At 47.4% G+C, this 19,658-nt stretch overlaps 1 protein-coding gene and 1 long non-coding RNA gene across 2 annotated transcripts in view; one reads left to right on the top strand and one right to left on the bottom strand.

Moving 5' to 3' along the window:
• Window positions 1–9,514: 9,514 nt before the first annotated feature.
• On the bottom strand, window positions 9,515–17,854 carry LOC125965021 (uncharacterized). The gene is made up of 2 exons (XR_007478463.1): window positions 17,083–17,854; window positions 9,515–14,981 (listed from the first exon to the last, which is right to left on the bottom strand). It is a non-coding gene; the product is annotated as an uncharacterized LOC125965021 (long non-coding RNA).
• Window positions 16,540–19,658, top strand: part of SATB2 (SATB homeobox 2) — a 201,623-nt gene continuing 198,504 nt past the window's right edge. Inside the window, exon 1 of the mRNA XM_004262884.3 lies at window positions 16,540–16,714. The gene's annotated coding sequence lies outside the window, so the exon portion shown is untranslated. The remainder of the gene's footprint in view (window positions 16,715–19,658) is intronic.

Here is a 19,658-nt window from a genome sequence, read left to right as displayed (position 1 = left end):
CTTATTGAGCAACCTGGTATTCTCCTGAATTCTTTCCCTGCCTTCTCTACTCCCTAGTTTGAGGGACCAGCCCAGCCCTCTTGCCTTGTCCTTCTCATGTTCAGGGAAGATATTCACCCAGAAAATATTATCAGGGCTTCCTTTTTTCCCTTCCCTGCTTTGGGGGTCTTTCCAAGGGGATTCCTTTGTGATCCTCTTCAGGAAGGAGGCAAGTTTAACTTGGACAGCAGATTGAGGAAGGGAGCTCCTTCTCCAGGAGGGGGCAGTATTAGGGAAGGAACTGCATTTGTCAGGTGTCAAACACGGTGGGGGGCGGGGGGCGGCGGGAATTCTTCTCTCATCTGCGGGAGAAGACGAAAGGCAGTGAGGGCCTGGAGGGACCAGTCCCAAGCACTCAATGGGTGGGTGGGGCAGGGCCTCTGGGTCACAGACTCTCTGCTATAGGGATGAAGAGGCAGGTAATAGTCGGGATCTCTCTCTGACCTCAGCTTTTATTCTGAACATCAACCTCTTTTTCAGTGAATTTATTTTCCGCTAGTGCTTAATTCCTGGTGTGGCAGTGACATTGCACCTTACTATTTTTCATCACTAAAGTATCATATTTCAGCAGCACTGTGGGCTAAACAGTCCTTGCAGGACATGATGGGGACCTGATCCATTATAATGTTTCTGTGGGAAAATGCTTTGGGGTTTCCAACAGTGGACTTAACAGAGGAACCTCCGGAGTACATCCATTCCTGACTGAGCGCTGTTCACGTGGCCCACATATGAGATGATCAGACGTTTCTGTTTTCCAAGGAAGTTCCAGTTTGTGATTCCCTGGGAAATGTCCCAGGTCAGGGAGTTTTTTATTCAAGTTTCTCTGTACTAAACTACATTGTACTGTGGATGTGAGATGCCTTATGGATTGACCTGGCTAAATTATGTTGTTTTTTTAAGCTGGTGACTTTGTAGTTTACAAAATGACCCATGGAGTTTGGCAGTGTGCAAGCCTTGAAAGCTCAAGATGCATTTCTAAGAGTGAAAACATTCCCTTTGGCCACTTGGACTATAAAACCCAACAGGTTCCCCTGCTGGGGATTGTTGGTGGGCTTCCTTTCCTCCTTTTCTATTACTCCTTTTTTTTTTTTTTTTTTTTTTTTTGCGGTACACGGGCCTCTCACTGTTGTGGCCTCTCCCGTTGCGGAGCACAGGCTCCGGACGGGCAGGCTCAGCGGCCATGGCTCACGGGCCCAGCCACTCCACGGCATGTGGGATCTTCCCAGACCGGGGCACGAACCCGTGTCCCCTGCATCGGCAGGCAGACTCTCAACCACTGTGCCACCAGGGAAGCCCTCTATTACTCCTTTGTTCCTGCAGCCCAGCCTGGAGCTCTGGGGTCTTTAAAGATGTAGTGAACTAAGATCTGTTGAAATTCTAGCAATTGCCCAACTACTCGTCCCGATACCCTCCCCGCCCTTCTCCCCAGGAAAATGACCTGATTATAAAACTCTCTTTATAGATACATTCAAGATGTAGTGACCTCAGTTCCCTCCTTTGTTAGACAATGGAGGTTGAGTCTAGGTCTTCACCCTGGAATTCTCTCCCACACACACTCAGGAGAGCTCCACGTGGGCACGAAGGGTCCACTAACGAATTTCATGTTTGAGAAAACCTCCCAAATGTTTAGTTATCTGAAATAAAGCCGCACAGGAAAATGAAAACATCAAATGTCTTTTGCTTTTGGCTGAAATTGCATAAACTCACCAGTTGAGACATTGACCATACGGAGATGTGGAAGAGATGGACCTATTTTCAGAGTTTTCACTGTCTAGCAGGATACTTGGTAAGTACTAAACACATGCTTGTTGAATTAAACTGAGAGCCAAGAAACACTGGAGGTGATTACATTCACCAGCTCTGCCACCCTGAAATTTCCAGAACCCTCAGTTATTCTTTGTCTTGGCCGCTGCACTCAAAAGAAGGTGGGTAGCTGCCCATACCTTTTGCTCTGAGGAGCCCTCCAAGGGCTTCCCATACTCCCAGCACATCGGTCACTGTCTCCACACAACTTGACCTGAAATTCTCACCTTAATACCACTTTGGGGGGTTAAGCCACTGTTCCCATTTAAATACCTACATTACCAGGAGGAGAGGGAGGAACCTGCGTGGTTCAAGTATGTGTAGAGATGCGTGTATGTGGTGTGTAGTGGTTATTAAGGGAAAAGGAAGAGTAGAGCGGCTGGATGCCTGTAGTTCCCTCTTTTTACCATTGAGCCAAAGACCGTTTCTGTCAGGTTATCTCATTAGACCTTTGGAAGCCCTAGAAACTTGGCTTTGAGGATATAGAAAACGAAATGGCACTGGGTGATGCACTTTAGTGCTACACTCTCCAGTCCAGTAGCCACCAGCCACATGTGGCTCTTGAGCTCTTGGAATTCTGTTCCAAATTGAGATGTGCTGTACATATAAAATACACCAGTTTTCTAAGACGTAGCGTGGGAAAAAACCCATAAAATATCTCATTAGTAATTTTTTTATATTCATTACATGGTGAAATGAAAATATTTTGGATATATTGGCTAAATAAAATCTATTATTAAAATTGGTGCTAATTTGTTTCTTTTTATTTTTTTAATGATGGCTACTAGAAAATTTTAAGTTATGTATCTAGCATTGTATCACTACTGAACAACACCGCTCTAGTGGTAGGAGGAAATATCCCACCCGAGAGGGCACTGAAGTCCAGTGCACCGGCAGAGGTGCCAGAGGGATGAGACTGCAAAGGCAGAAATGTCACTAGGGGGAAAGGGTGGCCTCAAGGCAGGGGGAGTAACAAAGACTCCCTTGTGTGTCTTGTTGGCATCCTGGCTAAGCACACAGGGACGCCCACCGTCCCCTTGCATCCCAAGGTCTTAAATCGGTTGGCTGATCTCCCTCGTGTTGACTCCTATGGCAGGGGAATGGGGCAGGGAAGAGGAGAAGATCCCTATGGCTCTAAGATTTGGCTCGGGGTTAGCTTCTGGGGTGATCTCTGTACCTTCTGATTCCCGGTTCTATATGTAGAACTTACACTGTAGGTGACTGACATGTTAGCTGTGAGCTCGATATCCCAGTCAGGCTTGGCAAGACTAATAATTCTATGGATTTGACTGATTTAAAAATTTCAGATAATACATTTTAATTGTAAGACCTTGTTTTACTGTTTTCCTAAACTGACTTTGCAGATTAGTGCATAGACTTTGGTATCAAGGCAGGAATAACTGGATTTTTCATAGTGGTTTACAGTTTTCAATGTCCTTTTCAGCAAATTATCACTTTTTATTGTCACAACATCTTGCAAGGCAGGCGAGGCATGTATAGATTTTTATCCATATGTTATAGCTAAGAAACCAAAAAACAGGTTGCCTTGACCAGCATTTGAAAGCTGTTAAGTGACAGAATTAGGAATGGATCATGGATGATCTCATTGGAAACCTTGGCTCTGGTCTTTGGTGGTTTCTTCTGGTGTACAGAGGATCACTGAGTTGGGCCAGGGCATGAGTAGTTAACAGCTTCCTGAATTCAAGCAATTCTGCCCCCTTAAATATCAGGAAAGTAATTTACAGGGCCTGCACATGCAGATTTGGAAAGATGCCATTTGGGGATCCAGAGAAGGAGCCTAATTGGAGTACCACCTTCCACTCAGCAGGAATGCCTTTGAAGTCGGTGCCTCTGTTTAATTCCCTCAGGTGGCCTCCCTGGTAGCACTGGGAAAGGCCCAGCCAGTTCCTCTGCAGAGAAAGGCTCTGAGCTGCAGGCAGAGCCCAGCAGAGGGTGCTGAGAGCCTACTATTTCAGGGTGAGATTGGTTGGGGGTGGGGGCGGGGGTGGAGAACTGTGTGCCTTGCAGGGATGGACGCTGGAAGAGGAGGAAACTTAAGGAAACAATGGTTATAAGAGATTTCCTATCCGGTAGAGCGATGAAGACGATGATGGTGAGATGTGATGATGATGATGATGGTGATGGTGGTGGTGGTGATGATGACAATGATGATATAAGTGGTGGCCAGGACTCACCTGGTGGATGTGGTGTGATTTGGAAATGTTAGAGGATCTGGAACAAGTACTAAGTTTCCACCATATGTTTGAGTTAAGGCACCTAGTTCTGAGTTGGCAGCCAACAACAAGCAGGAAATGTGAGGCAGAGAAATTATAGAATCAGAGGGCTGGGGGGAATAGTATACATGATCTCTGGGTCAATGCCACAGAGTATTTCATTGGTCTTGACTGTACCTTTGTGATATTTTTAGAGATCACCATGATCACTGACATACTCCATGCTGGGAAAATAGTTTCAGTTATTTGTCTAGATACTCACAAATCATTGCACAACCAAAATTAGAACCACAGTTATTCAACAGGATGATGGAATCAAAGGAGACCCAAGTGACGTCCAATGCCTTCATTTTATAATTAAGAAAATGAGATCCAGACATGGGAAATAACTTGCCAAAAGTCACATAGCTAGTAGTGACCTTGGATAAGAACTAGAGACAGTAAAGTATCAATATCACAATCAGGAATACAGGCTGTGGAATGAGATCTGGCTTCAAATCTGGGCTCTGACAATTATTTGTTCTGTAATTCGGGCAAGTTATGTAACTTTTCTGATCTTAGTTTCCTCATCTGTACAATAAGGATTTTAAAAAAGTATCTAGGGCTTCCCTGGTGGTGCAGTGGTTGAGAGTCCGCCTGCCGATGCAGGGGACACGGGTTCCTGCCCCGGTCCGGAAAGATCCCACGTGCCGCGGAGCGGCTGGACCCGTGAGCCATGGCCGCTCAGCCTGTGCGTCCGGAGCCTGTGCTCCGCAGCGGGAGAGGCCACAGCAGTGAGAGGCCTGCGTACCACAAAAAAACAACAAAAAACAAAAAGTATCTACCTCAAAAGTATTAAGTGGGATAATAGATGTGAAGTATTTACATATTATATGTTAATTGCAAACATTCAATAAATAGTAACTGATATTATTATTAGAATTCAATTTTTCTGACTTCCAGGTCAGAATTCATTCTTTATTAGGCAGCCTTCCCCAGTCCTCCTCAAGTCTTTGGCATGCTTATACAGTTCCCTATTTATAAGTTCTGCTGTGATATCTCCATGGAGGATTGTTTGAACGATATTAAGGAAGTTATTTGACTTCACAGTTTCCTTACATACAAAATGGGAGAAAACTATCTGGGCTCAGGCCAGCTGATATAACAAAAAGACTCCTAAATAGAGTGGCTTAAGCAGAATGGGAGCTTGTTTCTCTTTTGTGTAACAGTTCAGAGGTGGCAATACAGCGTTGGTATCTGTCACGGAATCCCAAGGGCCACCCCTAGAGCAGTGGCAGTGGGAATGGGGAGGAAAGGCTGAATTTGAGAGACCTTCCAGAGGAGGTCACCAGCAGGCATTCTTCTGATAACTGAAATGGCACAGCAAGTCCCCTGAGCCTACTGGAGTCCATCTTTAGCTTCAAAGTGACTTCTCCAGTTCTTGTATTTTCTCAGGCAAATGGGACCAGAGGGCACATGCCTGACACTTTCACCATCATTTCTCTCATTTATTTTTTTTATTGAAGTATAGTTGATTTACAATATTACATTAGTTTCAGGTGCACAGCATAGTGATTCAGTAATTTTAGTTTGTACTCCATTAAAAATTATTACAAGATAATGGCTATAATTCCCTGCACTTGTACAATATATCCTTGTTGCTTATCTATTTTATACATAGTAGTTTGTATCTGCTAATCCCCTACCTCTATCTTGCTTCTTCCCCCTTCCCTCTCCCCACTGGTAACCACTAGTTCTCTATATCTGTGGGTCTATTTCTATTTTGCTATATACATTCATTTGTATTGTTTGTATTATTTTTTAGATTCCACATATAAGTGATATCATACAGTATTTTTCTTTCTCTGTCTGACTTATTTCACTAAGCATAATATTCTCCAACTTCATCCATGTTGCTGCAAAGGGCACAATTTCATTCTTTTTTATGGCTGAGTAATATTCCGTTGTATACATATACCACATCTTCTTTATCCATTCATCTGTTGATAGACGCTTGGGTTGCTTCCATATCTTGACTACTATAAATGGTGCTGATATGAACAATGGGGTGCATGTGTATTTTTGAATTAGTGGTTTGTTTGTTTGTTTGTTTCAGATATATGCCCAGGAGTGGAATTGCTGGGTCATATGGTAGTTCGATTTTTAGTTTTTTAAGGAACCTCCCTACTGTTTTCCATAGTGGCTGCATCAATCTACATTCCTACCAACAGTGCACAGGGGTTCCCTTTTCTCCACATCCTCACCAACATTTCACTTCTCTCATTTAAATGTCCAAAACTTAGTCACATGGTCACACCTAGCAGCAAAGGGAGCTGGGAAATATAGGCTTCAGCTGGGCAGCCGTGTGACAGAAAAAAGAAGAATATTACACGAAAACCTGAAATTTGTCACAAGGTCCTTACTGTTATAGACTTGGGAGTTGCTGCTAATATAAGTGCTGATATTTCTAAAGATCTATTCACCCCACTTTTCACAGAAGAACCTAGAAAATTCTCTTCTCTCAAAATCTTCTGATTTTTGGCTTGTGATTCAAAAGTAATTTACAAGCAAGGTGGTTGCTGGTGGTTATAGAAAGAGTGATCAGGGATTACTAATGTAAAACTGAGCTGGAAAAGGAGTGGGAATGTCATGAAGCAATTGAGAGAGGTGATGTTTTGATGGAGAGGCAGAGAACAAACAAGGAGGTGCTGTGCTGTGTTATGAAATACAGATGCTGCTTTGACCGTTTGGGGGATACATTCCCTTCCAGGAAGGAGATGCCCATCCAGACATGGCTGACCCAGAGACCCTCTACATCTGCTCAGTCTGGAGAAGGCTTCTGGAGGCCACTCCAAGAGTCTGGGTCCATAAAAATTTTTCTGAAATGCTGGAAAATATTTTCCAGTATCTCTCTCAAGCAGATAATAATTTCTAGAACTTTAGCACCCTTTTGACCTACTTTGGGGCCACCTAACCAGGATCAGACCAGTTTGTGAGATGCTGGGTGATCCAGGCTCTGGAAGAAAATGATTGGGATGGGAAAATCCAGGTAAGGATTCCGGAGGGTATGCCCTGGGGCTGGACTCCAGTAGGCTCAGGGGACTTGCTGTGCCATTTCAGTTATCAGAAGAATGCCTGCTGGTGACCTCCTCTGGAAGGTCTCTCAAATTCAGCCTTTCCTCCCCATTCCCACTGCCACTGCTCTAGGGGTGGCCCTCGGGATTCTGTGACAGGCTTGTTATCCTGTTTAACTTGTCTCCTTGCTACTTGCCGTTTGTTCCTCAAAGCCATCCTGCACATTCTTGCCATGATAATTCTCCAAAATCCTTTTCATGATGAGCCTTCTTTACCTTAGAATTTACCAACCAGAATTATTAGGGTTCTTTTATATTTTTTTCTCTCTCTCTCTCTCTCTCTTTCTGTCTCTCTCTCCGGAGCTGGACTTTTTCTTATACGTACTTTTAAAAGCCTCTACAATAAACATGTATGATTTCTGTAACAATGAGAAGACAAAGTCAGTTTTAAATGCCTTAAAAATTGGGAAGGAGAAGTTGGGAGCCACTGTGACTCTCATTGCTTCTTCATCAAGTCTGTATCCTTTGGGGCACTATTTGAGGCCTCCATAGATAGTCCTACCCTAGCTACCAAACACACTCTCTCTCAGTTCTTCAAATCTAGGCTGTTATACTTTCTACATGGCACACAGCTTCTGCTCCTGTCAAAACCTGTCTTCTCAGCCCACTTAAGTTTTAGCCATCTTTCCAGAGCCAGTTAAAATTTCACCTTCCTGGGCTATTTTAATTCTAAAACTTATGTATCACTTCTTTGACATTTTATTTATGTCTGTACCTCACCCCTAGAAAACTGATGATACCGTTTTCGTTGTTGCCAACTATTTTACGTGCGTGAATCTTGTCCCCTAAGTGAATTCCAAGTTCTCTTTGAGGACAAGGGTGAGCTCTTATAAATTCCTTGCTTTCCTCTCACCATCTGGAATAATTCTAAATACATAATAAGTAATCCATTTATAATTATATTTTGAGAACTTTATTCACATCTTAGCTAAATGATTTAACATGTGTCAGACCACTTCCTACAAAATATTTGAAGGAGGATTTCATAGGGGTGGTAATCAAGAATACAAAGGAGTAAAAAGCTAATGGGGGAGTTTGGGGTATCAGTAACAACCTGACGGTGTGGCCTTGGGAGACATCACCTTTGCCCTGACTTGCCAGCCAGTCGCTCTCTACGTAACTTATTTGTTCTTCTGACCACTGCCCCGATGAGTTCCTTAGCAGATTGGGAACTCACTGTGTACACCAAGTTCCTGCCTCTGCCATTGTGGACAGCTCTGTCTGTTCATTTGTCTCAGTTCCATCAGCATCTGAGGTACCCCTTTCTCCAAGAGGCAGGCTTTAAATGCCCTCAGTGATCACACGTCCTCTAAGCCTGAATTTCCAAAGAGGCTACTCTTCTGCAATTGTCACTCAAAAACAGGAGTTTTTGTGTCAGTGTACATTTGGATATAAAATCTGTTTGCTTACCCATATATTTTGTCCATGATCTGCATGGTCAAGCAGGATATGGTTCTATTAACAGTTAGTCTTAGATTATCAGTTCTTAGAGGATATTCACGTTGTATTTTTTAAAATGCCTGCCTATTTCCTGACCTGAAAACACCCTTCCAAAAGATTGGTAAATGGTGCCTTTAAAAAAGGTCACCTGCATAAAAACTCATCTCTGACTCTTCACTGTTAGGCTGATGATGGAACCAGATAGAAAGTCTAAGTAGCTCAGATCTACTCATTAAAACCACTCCTAATTAGCAGTGTGACCTTGTGACAGTTATGTAACTTCTCTGAACTCACTTTTGAAAGTGAAATGTGGATGATAATAGTACCTATCTAACAGTATTGTTTTAAGGATTAAATGAGATAATACATGTAAAGCATCTAGTAACATTCATAGCTCTTATTTTTGAAGTTGTTTCAATTATTCCTTGAGATAGAAGATAGCTGAACAATGGAATGTACGAACCAGTAGCTTCTCAGTATATTTGTTGAACTGATGTGGCTCTGAGTCCTGGGTTTTGAAGTCCCCAGTGTCAGCAGAGACCTGAGCCTTTCGGTCAATCCAGTTTGGTGGCCATCATTCCAGATCCATTCCCTTTTGCTTCTCCTTCTCCCTTCCCCAGGACTGAAAATATAAACAATACGGGCACAATAAAAACAAATGGCTGTTATGCAGAAGGGGAGGCAAAGGGTGAGAGTTGCTACCTCAGGCTCCATAGCTGGGCTTTAGTTTATAATAACCCAACCCACCCCAAAGAGCCTGAGGGGTTTCATCCAGGGACAAGGGTTCCCCGTGTGTTAGTGGTGTCTGCCCTTAAGCTGCTGTAGAGAATTGATTGGTAAAAAGCAATCAATTTGTGTTTGGTTTGTGGGAGTGAACACACCGTCTGGAAGGTCATTGAAATTTTATTGTATGAATGTTTCAAACTGATGTAGATATCTAGGCAGAGCTCACAAAGGACAAAACATTGAATCAAAGAGAGAACCATACAGAACAGCGTCTTGGGTGTTTCCCCTCCGAAAGCCTCTTCCTGGGCCTCACGACTCTGCATTTGAACACTTACATCTGAAGTCAAAGGCAATGGTAGGCCAGGTGTCTAACCAACCTGCCGCAAGCTGATTTGACCTAGTGTGTAGACTTTGAGAAATCCTCAGGAAAAGAGACACAAAGCCGCAGGACAGAAGAAGTGGGTCTTTGGTGGTAGCCCGTACAGTCTGCTCTGCTTTTGCGAAAGGCTGGAGAGGCCGCTTCAAGCATGGCCCCCACGGGTTTGTGCTTGGTCTTCCAGGTAAGTGAAGAGAATTCTGATTTGGTTTTGCTGCCCCTGAAGTCTCTACTTTGTCATTGTGCCCTTCTGGGGCTGCTGGTGGCCTCAGTGTAGCTAAAAGAACACAACCCAGAGAAAAATCTGACCACAGTGAGAACAGCAGAGGAATTTATAAACCGGATGGAGAATACCGCCTAACCCAACAAGGTATAACCATTTTGTTCCCTAAAATCAGATGACTGTAATAGGGAAATGGCAATATTTTATTTCTTTGTCAACAGCAAACAAACAACACCGGTGCCTGGGCAAATTTAATGCAGAGAGATGTTTCTCATAGTAAGCCTAGGTCTTCTCACCATTTGATAAGACACCCTGTGTCCCTGTAGCAAGAATCAAAGAATCTTGCATTTCTTTTTCTTTACCCTGAACCAATATAATATCACAACTCTGAGGCCATATGATAAGTTCTACCTGCCTGAGCACAGTCCTCTGAAATGACCTCTTGGAAGAAAGTCCTGCTAACCTCTGCCCGTCTTGCCCAGCGGAGGAGCCTCCAGTGTAGGGGAAGAAAGAGTACAAAACAGCTGAGGAAAAGGCTCTAGACAGATGCTTAATACAATTCAGAAAAATCTCACTGGTGATGAAGTGCTATAAGGTCCTTTGCATTATTTTGTCTTAAAAAAAAACTGGATCTAAGAGAACAATGTGATCTAACCTTCAACTCCTTGCTCACTCAATAATTTTTCAGTATGAATTAAGAGAGAAAGAGAGAAGGCCAATTGGATTAGGAATTCCCACATCATAATAATAGAGTAAACATTCTCAAGGTTTTTACTATGTTCTAAAAGCTGTTTTAAGCAACTTACATAGAGCATTTCATTTAATCCTCTCAGCTTTATGAGATAGCTATTAGTATCATGCCCATTGGACAGATATGAAAAATGAGGATCCGAGAGGTAAGTTAACCTCCCCAGGTTTACACTGCTAGTTAAGTGGCAATGACAGAATTGATGTACACTATAGGTTTAAAATTCCGAAGCATAATGCTTCATTGCCCCCAATATTTACATTATTTTTAAGAATTTTTCATAGTCATTAAAGTTACCATTACAGGAAGATGGATACTATTGTTTAAATACGTTTAATCTTTTTAAAAAGAGACTTCTTTCCTGCACCAGCTCCCAGCACACACTGGCATAACCTCCTTAAGGGTGGTCAGAGTTCTCCTTTCCTTTCCATCATACTCCCTATCCAACATCTTATTCACCACCAGTCTTCTGGGTGAGGAAAGAGGTGCAGGCAGTATTCCAGATTCTTCTTCACAGGCCTCTCCATCCAATGTCTCTTTGAGAAGAGAATGCCTGGAGTCTAGCCTCCAGGAAGGGTGAGGGAGCACGACCAGGGTAAAGTGAATTACCTGTTCTGGAAGCTCACCCCTCTGCTGGGGGAATGAGAGAGAGAAACTCTTCACCGTAGACTTCCACCCACTCCCACAGACACAGGTGGAGAAACGTGGACTCACCTTAGTGGGAAGGGATTTCCTAGATCATGGTGCTAAACCCAGAGGATTGAGCTAAATGAATAGAAAGCTATGGAAGGCAAAGAGGTTCAATTCTTCTTGGAGTAGGGGAGGGAACAGGAAAAACAAAGTAGGTAATATGCAGTTGTGTTTAGAATGCATTCGAGTAAATCTTCCCTGTTATTCAACGCAGCTCACCCACACGGAGTGCCAAGGGAGAGGAAGTCTGAGGTTTGTTTTTATTCGTATAGTTTCAGCTTTGCTGTAGATACTGTTGTGTGTGGTAATTCCTAGGCAGAGGTTACAATGTAGAGTTTCTCCAGGCGGTTTAGTTGGTATTTTTAAGAGGACTCGGATTAAAGTCTTTCTCCTCAAAAACCGGTTCAGTGATTGAGGCTGAAAGGAGCCAGGCTTTGAAATCCTCACCTACAGAACCAACGATAATCAGAGCAGCCTTATATTCTTTTGCCATGAGTCTGCTGTGAACCATCACAGGTTTAGGCCACAGGAATCTCTCAGACCCCCCAGGTGGGAAGTCACTCCAGCCGACGGACCATGGAGACCCCTTGTGAGATCCACAGCAAGTGTCAGTCTTCAGGGATACAACAGAGCTTACAGGGCCCTAGAGCAGGGCTAACGGGATTGTGTGTTTGAAAGCAAACGTGTCTATTCTGTTCCCTTCCCAGAGAACCTCCTCTTTTTCTCTTGTTGCCATTGTTGTGTGTAGGCTAACTGAAAACTTGGTGCTTTTTAACTTCTAAAAGACTGAAATGGGAAGGGCAAATGACTGGGTTGGGGAGTAAGCAGGTTGATGAGCTGAGTTGCCTTAGTGTCATTCCATTATGAATTTCTATAAGCAGTGCTTCTGAATTGTCAATTTTATCAGCCAAATATAATTTTTGTATGTGTATGATAGAATAAGTATCGCACATCTCAGCCAACCTATGCTTTTCCTTCTTCTCCCCAATTCCCAAAGGACTTTGAAGAAGGGAAATCAATAAATCAATTGGTTCCTTGTCCAATACCCATTTCAGTGACATAACAATGCCATTTGCTAAAGATCAGATGTTAGTTATGGAAAGAGACTGAGACATTTCCATTTGATAATGTATCTCTTTGCCTTTGTGAATCAGATACAAAATAGGAATAGTGGAGTGTCCTTGTAAATAATTATTTTTGTGCTGACCTTATCAAAAATTAATCAGAGGGTAATTATGGAGAGAATGATAAAATATCATTTATATCTCAGGGTTTATTACAAAAATAGTTGGGAATGTTTTCTAGGCTTATCTGATAATATTTCATTCAAGAAATGTCCCTACTGTGGCTAAATCAACTTTTTAGTAATTAGATTTTTATTTTTTTTCAAATCTGATTTTAGAAATGTATGTATTCTTTCCTCTTGGTCCTTAAAAATGACACCAGAATTTAACATTTACAAATCTATAAACAAACACTTAAATGCACTAAATTAGCTCTGATTTTTGGAGAAAAACTATACAACTTGAAAGAATGCGTTTATAATACCAGGAATCCCACATTTTTTGTTCATTCAGACACATATTTGCACATATCCAATGTTCTTAAATTGGGATAAAACAATACTATTTTTGTTTAGTCTTTCCCCCAAATGCTTCAATGCTATATGTAACTTCATTTCTAAAATTTCCTCCCTTTGAGCCAATACTCTTTTCACACAGACCTTGAAGATTTTATTATCAATATATTATTAAAGGAGTATGCCTTACTAAGAACCCTAAAATATGTGGGAACATAATAATTACAAGGATAATAACCACCGTAAAGTGCATATCTAAAGCCCCATAGTCAAACTGTACTGGACTGAGGGTCAGAAGAGGCGACTTTGGGGCATTTGAGCTTTCCCACCTGGCGTGTGATTCTTTGCCTGTATTCAGCTCAAGTTCCTCACCAGCAAACTACAACTGTAAGAATAGATGGTCTTTAAGTTTGCTTCCAAGTGTGAAATTCTTTGTGTTTGTGGTTCCCCGAAGAGACTTTGATGACTTAGCATTAGGAGAGCTCTTAGAAGGTAGTTGTGAGTTCCTGGGGGAAGGCTGGATTTTGTATTGGAGAGCTTGCAGGCTTTTATCTGTGGGAGTATTGACCAGGAAGTCTCTGGTCCCTCAGCACTCCTGTGCGGCCACACTGGGCACAGTGTGGTGGTCTGTGGGCTAACAGTCCAGCTAACTGCTTTCCTCTTGACCCTGGAATAGGGTTGTTCTCTAAACATTGGTCATATCTTAAAATGAAAGCTTCCAAACCCTTGCTTAAGCATATGGAGTCAGAAAGAAAGAGAGTCTGTTGTGAGACTACTACAGCAAAGCCAGCAGGTCTCCTCTGAGCTCCTAGTTTGTGCTGGGACCATCTAAAGCTCCCGGAAATAAAGGACTTGGAAACACAGTGAGAAGGGATTAGATCACCTCAAAATTTGTGGAACTAAGGACAGTCCTTAACCACTGGGGGCGGGGGGGGTGTGTGGGAGATGGGGGTGAAATCTATATAATGAATATATGTCCCATTGGATATGGGCAAAGGTGGTAATCTCGTCACCTACAAAGTTATTTAACTACATCTGGATCTAAAGAATATACTTCGGTCTCGCCTATGTTCTTCGCTATGCAGCAACCGGGAATTAGTGGGCTTGGCCCTGTGATCCCTTCTCTACTGGCAGCTCGCACCTGGAGAGCAGGTGAGGCGGCCACACGCGCTCCGCGTTCCGTTTGCCGCCGGCGGCAGGGCCAGCTTGAGGCCTGGACCCGAGCTGGCCTAGCGCCTGAGGCGGCTCCCCCTACCGGGAATCCGGAGCAGCGCCGGTGGCTGAGCGCAGGGTGGCAAAGCCGCCTCCCCGAAGCCCGTTCCTTCGTGGCTTCGCGGGTGGGATCCATGAGCTGCCGCCGGCGAGGTCCGCCAGCGCAGGGCGGAAGCGTTCGGTCCGGGTGACGAGCATTTTCCTGCATAAGCACTTAGCTATGAATAAACATCTGAAACGATGGCTCCTTAAACCGAGTGGCTGCCGCGCGCCTCTAAGTGGTGTGGCCGCGGTTGGGCGGGGGTGAGGGTAGGGGTAAGACAGGAGAGTGGAGGGAAAGATGCGAGGCAAAGGAAGGAGGTGCATGCGTGCGTGTGTGTGTGTGTGCGTGTGAGTGTGTGTGTGCGTGTGCAGGGAGCTGCCCCAACACGCGGTCCCCGAGTTCAGAGGCGCTTAAGTTACTAACAAGTCAGGGCCGATCCCTGGAGAGGTAGCCGACCATCCCCGTTACACGGCGCCCTTTTCTCCGGCCTGCGATCCGCGCGCGCTGCAGGTAGTCAGGACAACCCACCTCGGCTCCGGATGCCCTCGGAGACCCGGCCTCCAGGATCGAGGGCCTCGGCCGGGGCGCAGCTACCTTGCACTCCTAGGCTCTGATACAACCGATAGTTCACTGGGGCCTTCGAATGTCTCAAGTTCAGGTGAGCAGAGGAGTTCCCAAGCTCCAGGCCTCGGCTTCTCCTTCGGGACTTCTCTCCCGGGTCTTGGGTCCTAGCAGTGCCCCGAAGGCAAAGCCGTCTGGAGTGAAAGACAAGAGGGCGAATTGATTTCAAAGTGGGAGAATGCTTGCACGTGCTCGGGGGCCCCCAGCTCGTTTAGGAGCGCGCGGTGCTAGAGCTCAGACTAGGGTGCATTTTGGGCGCGCAGATTTGAGCGATGCACACTCTGCTGGGCCAGAACAGCCATCAGTTCTGTCTGAGAGCTGCCGTGGGAATCCACGTGCGAGGTGGGTGGGTCGAGAACCGAATCTTGAAGATTGGTCACCAGGGAAGCCGAATTTGCAAAGCCTAGCCCAATCCTTGAGGCATTTTATGTAGGCTAAGACGCTGGAATATAGCAGCCATACACCTAACAAAGATGGGACATGAAAAAAAATGATAGGGAATAAAGGGGTGAGGGTTTGACCTACCACGGGGCATCTTGCCCTTGCCTCCTTCTCCTCAGGCCGAGGGCAGCCCTGGAGGTAGCGCGAGGCGCAGTGGATGTCACCAGACCGCGCCCGGGGTTCCTGAGGTCGCACCCCCCTCCCCCCCACCCCAGGCAAGAACCCGGCAGTCTCGGAGCAGCCAGAGGCCTCCTAGGCATCCTCGGCCGAGGCGGGGCCTAATCTAAGAGCCCGGGTGGGTGTCTGCAGCCAGACTCATACCGCAGACCAAGCTCCAGGGAGTCTAGGGAAAGGAGGCCCGAGCTCCGGGCACTGCGGGCTGCTTCCCGGGAAGTCTCAGGCAGGGGCTTCGACCTGTGAGTGGAGAAGTCGCCTCAACGGCTTTAGCTGCAGGGAGGTTTCGTGGGTCAAGGGTGCCGCAGGAGACTGTGACGACCTTCTCCAGCCGCCCGCGCTTTCTTGCCCACCTGGGGCTGAGCCGGAGCGGGGAGAGCTGATGCTCTCCAGCACACGCCCGGTTCTCTGCCCGGGCGCCTAGGCTGAGGGCGCTGGGAGGGAGCTGGCGGGGAGGAGGAAAGGATTCGTTTCCCGCCTGCTTCCTCTTCCTTTTCAGAATAAGCCAGCGATATGGTGGTTGTGCTGTTACAGAGACTGACTTTCTAAACTCTCCTCCCTTCCCAGTTTTTCTTGAAGGTCTTGCAATATCCACCCCCCGCAAAACACGCGCGCGCGCACGCACACACCTTTCTCCAACCTGCTCCTGCCCCCACTTTCGCCGAAAATGTAGTATATGTGAAAGGCAGCTCAGTCCAGTGTCTACAGCAGAGCCGAAAACTAAGTGCTTGGGGAGGGGGCTTCCCTGAAGGGTTTGGTGTTTCTGAAGTTGCTGATATACCCCCTTGCAAAGGAGCTCGGCTAGTTGGCGAGTAAAACTCGAGCCCCGGGGTGGGTGGGGAGGGGAGGCTGTGTGCGCCTCTCCAGAGCACTGTCTGACCTCCCAGTCTCTGGGCTGGAGGCCCCTAGGCTCAGCCAGGGGCCAGGATCAGGTTCCTAAGGTAGCAGATGAATCAGACAAGTAATCTCGCTCCTTTATCCTCCCCCGCCTCCCACCCACCCCACCACTTCTCCTTTTTTTCTTTTCGTAGACGGGCTGTGCAATAGGCAGGTAGCCAGAAGCTGCGATGTAGGAGTGGTGAGCGATCCCGGGGCTGGCACTGCCCTCTTGGATTTAGGAACCGTCTAGGGATGGAGGAGGGTCAGAGGAACATCCGTTTCTTTTGAACGAGGACGCCGTTTACTTCCCCTAGACTGCTCGCGCGGGGAAGAGCTCGGAGCGGAGGGCTCTCTGGGATGGCTCTCTGAGCAGGTAAATCTGCGGCGGGGTCGAGAGCAGGTGACTGACATTTTCGGTGACGGCAACCAGGCCGGGCAGCGCCCTTTCCAGTTATCAAGAGGATTAACCTCGGGGCCTTGCCTCTGGTGGGATCTCTGCTCCCCCTCGCAGGGATTAGGGGGCGCTCCTTTCAGAGGAGGACCCAAGGGTCGCGGCCTGGGCCCTTCCTTACCTCCGATCGACCTCTCCTCTGAGCAGGGCGGAGAGAGGAGGGGGCGGCACGCAGCCCGGTCCCTTCTTGTCGCCCACCTCGCCGAGTAGGGTTCACCGGGCCGGTCCCCCGCGTTCCCCCGGGTCACCTTCCCCGCCCCCCACCCCGCAAACACTTGTCTGAAACTTACCAGATTCCAACCTTTAGGCAGGAAAAAAAGTGTTTCATATACAAACCGATCAGGGTATTTGCAGATAATTGCGAATGTCAAATACTCGGGCGTGATGACAAAGTGCAGAGATTGCCAGGGCCCGAGCTCCGCCTGATGGGCGGGGGCTGCTGGCGGGGCTCCCGGGCCACCACACGCCTGCTCAGAGGAGGGGAGGGGGCAGTCGGCCGCAGCTGCCCGCAGCCCATTTAACCGGGGCGGCTATTCCTTAGACCTCTCCGCCGTGGAGCTGCTTCATGAATTCATTCACTGCGTCCTTACTCGAGCCCCGCGCGGAAGGGCAGTGCGAGGCTGGGGACCGCACCAGCCCAGCAGCCCTCACAGCCCCAAGAATGCACAAACACCCCAGGCAAGAGGCGCACACGAGCGGGGCTACTGGGCCTCAATTGGACGCCGAGGCCCAACGCCCTGCCAGGCTGCGTTCCCAGAGCTACTGCCAAACTGCCACCCTCTGCTGCGTGACGCACGGGAGAGGGGCGAGTCGCAGGTTACTTTGGGGCCAACTGCTGCCCAATTTTAGCGCCAGCATCAGCCCTCTACAGAAGTAAAGACAAACTAAACTAAACTCAAATAAAAGACCCCCCCCCACACACACACACGCACTCAATTCTCCAACCCAGTCCTCCTATCCTGGTTGCAGGAGGCCGTGGTGTCGGAGGGGGGGTGTCCCTGGAGCCACAGCGCGCAGCCTGCCAGAGCTGAGCCTGTCGAGAAGGTGGCTGCTCTCAGCAGCTTTCGGGACAGTTCCTCTGAGACCTCCTGCGGGCATGCTCAGAATGTTTCAAGCGCCCCAAAGCCTAACATAATAAAGTTACCCTTGTTAAATTCCAGATCTACTGCAAACCGAGAGGAGCCATTATAGATGGGATGATACAGTTAGTGGCAGATCTGCAGCTTCCCGGCGGTCAGAACAGCAGGGGTGGTGGGGTGATGGGGATTTGGGCGCTGGCCCCGGGGGCTGGAGAGGAGAGGAGAGGAGCAGTAGAAGTACGCACAGTGCGTAAGGCATCGTAAGGAGCACCTCAGGCAACCCGGAGCTGGCTCTTGTGTTCTGGGAGGAGACTGAGAGACCTTGGCGCGATCGGTCCCTTTCCTTTCCGAGGGCCGAAGAAGTGGCGGGGATGCTTCCGAAGGCCGGGCAGAGGGGAGGGAAGGGTGGAGGAGTGCGTGGGCGTGTGCAGCTGGGCTACAGATGGCGGCAAGTCCAAGAGAGCGCGTTGGGACGTCTGTCCTGGGCGTCCCTGTCCCCGACCCTCACCCCGCCCCCGCCCCTTCCATTGAATGCCTGAAGTCAGCATATCCCTGGAAGCCCTTGAAGTTTTACACTACAGTTGTCTGAGGTTTCCAACGACGACAAATTAGAAAAACGCTTCGGCTGCAACCCAGTACCTCAGTCTGAGAGTTGGGGGGCGGGGACGTTACTAGATGCAGAACTGGGGAACAGGAGAGACTGGCCTCCCCAGCTTTCTCTGCCTCTAAAACTGCAGGGCTGGGGTGAGGGAGGGCAGGGGACTAAGGCCTGGGGCCGGAGAAGCTCTTCCGCAGTTGGGAAGCCAGATCTGCAGAAGCTGGGCGCTTGGCTACTTAGCCAAGGGCCACCAGGAGTGCTCCGGGAGCTCGGCTTTCCATATCCTTACCAGGAAGGCCTCGATCTTGCTGGAAAAGCCAACTGGAGGTCACCAGGGACAAACAGGGTGGCAAGCTCTGCAGGGGACTCATCCAAGTCCAGTGAGGCTGGTGTAGACAGACAACACTGTCTGTCCCCAGCCTGGGTGGCAAGCTGGGGCCCCACGAGTGCAAGATGTGATTCTATTTGACTTTCCAAATCAAAATGCATTGACTGGGGCCCAAAGAGTTCATGGCACATAACTATCTTAATTAAACCTGTTATAAACAGACAAATCACTTCTCCTCTTGCACATAGAGCTCTGGGAGGTCGCATGGGGTCTGGCAGAAGCCTGGCTTGGGGGGATGCTCTTTTTTTAAAAGGAGCGTGAATGAGTCAAAGAGAAAAAGAGTAAGAGTGGAGTTTCCACAGCCTCAGAAAACAGGTTAACTGCAACCAAAACATAGGATGGCAGGGAGGTAATGGCGGGGGTAAGGGGGTACTTAAAATCCTAGGGACCACTTGAGTTCACAGAGCAGCTCTGACAGGAACCCGCAGCCCAAGGTGGACCTGAGTGGAAGGGCAGGGAGGGAAGGGGAGGCCCCGGGCTTTTGGGGCAGGCTGAGGTGCCCATTGCTGAGGTTCTAAGTTACCCTACTCAGCCCTGCTCTTTCCTTGCTAATCCTTCCATCTTTCTCTGCCACTGTTTTCAACTTCCTGTCACTCGGAGGACTGCACCAAGAGGACACGTTCTTCCTTAATATGGTCAGCTTGGGGGACAAGGGAGCACCCCTGTGAGTGCCCTGAGCACTTAGAGACTGGAGTTGGCAACACTGGGGAGGATGGGCGGGAACTGGAGGCTGGCCCACAGCAGATGGTAAGGAAAGTTGTCTGTAACCTTCTGGGAAAGCAGGGGATGGCGTGTATACAC

Source organism: Orcinus orca, chromosome 7 (assembly GCF_937001465.1).
Source record: "Orcinus orca chromosome 7, mOrcOrc1.1, whole genome shotgun sequence".
Classification (NCBI taxonomy): domain Eukaryota; kingdom Metazoa; phylum Chordata; class Mammalia; order Artiodactyla; family Delphinidae; genus Orcinus; species Orcinus orca.
The sequence above is the reverse complement of the archived record's forward strand: the minus strand, read 5'-3'. Positions and strand labels throughout refer to the sequence as shown.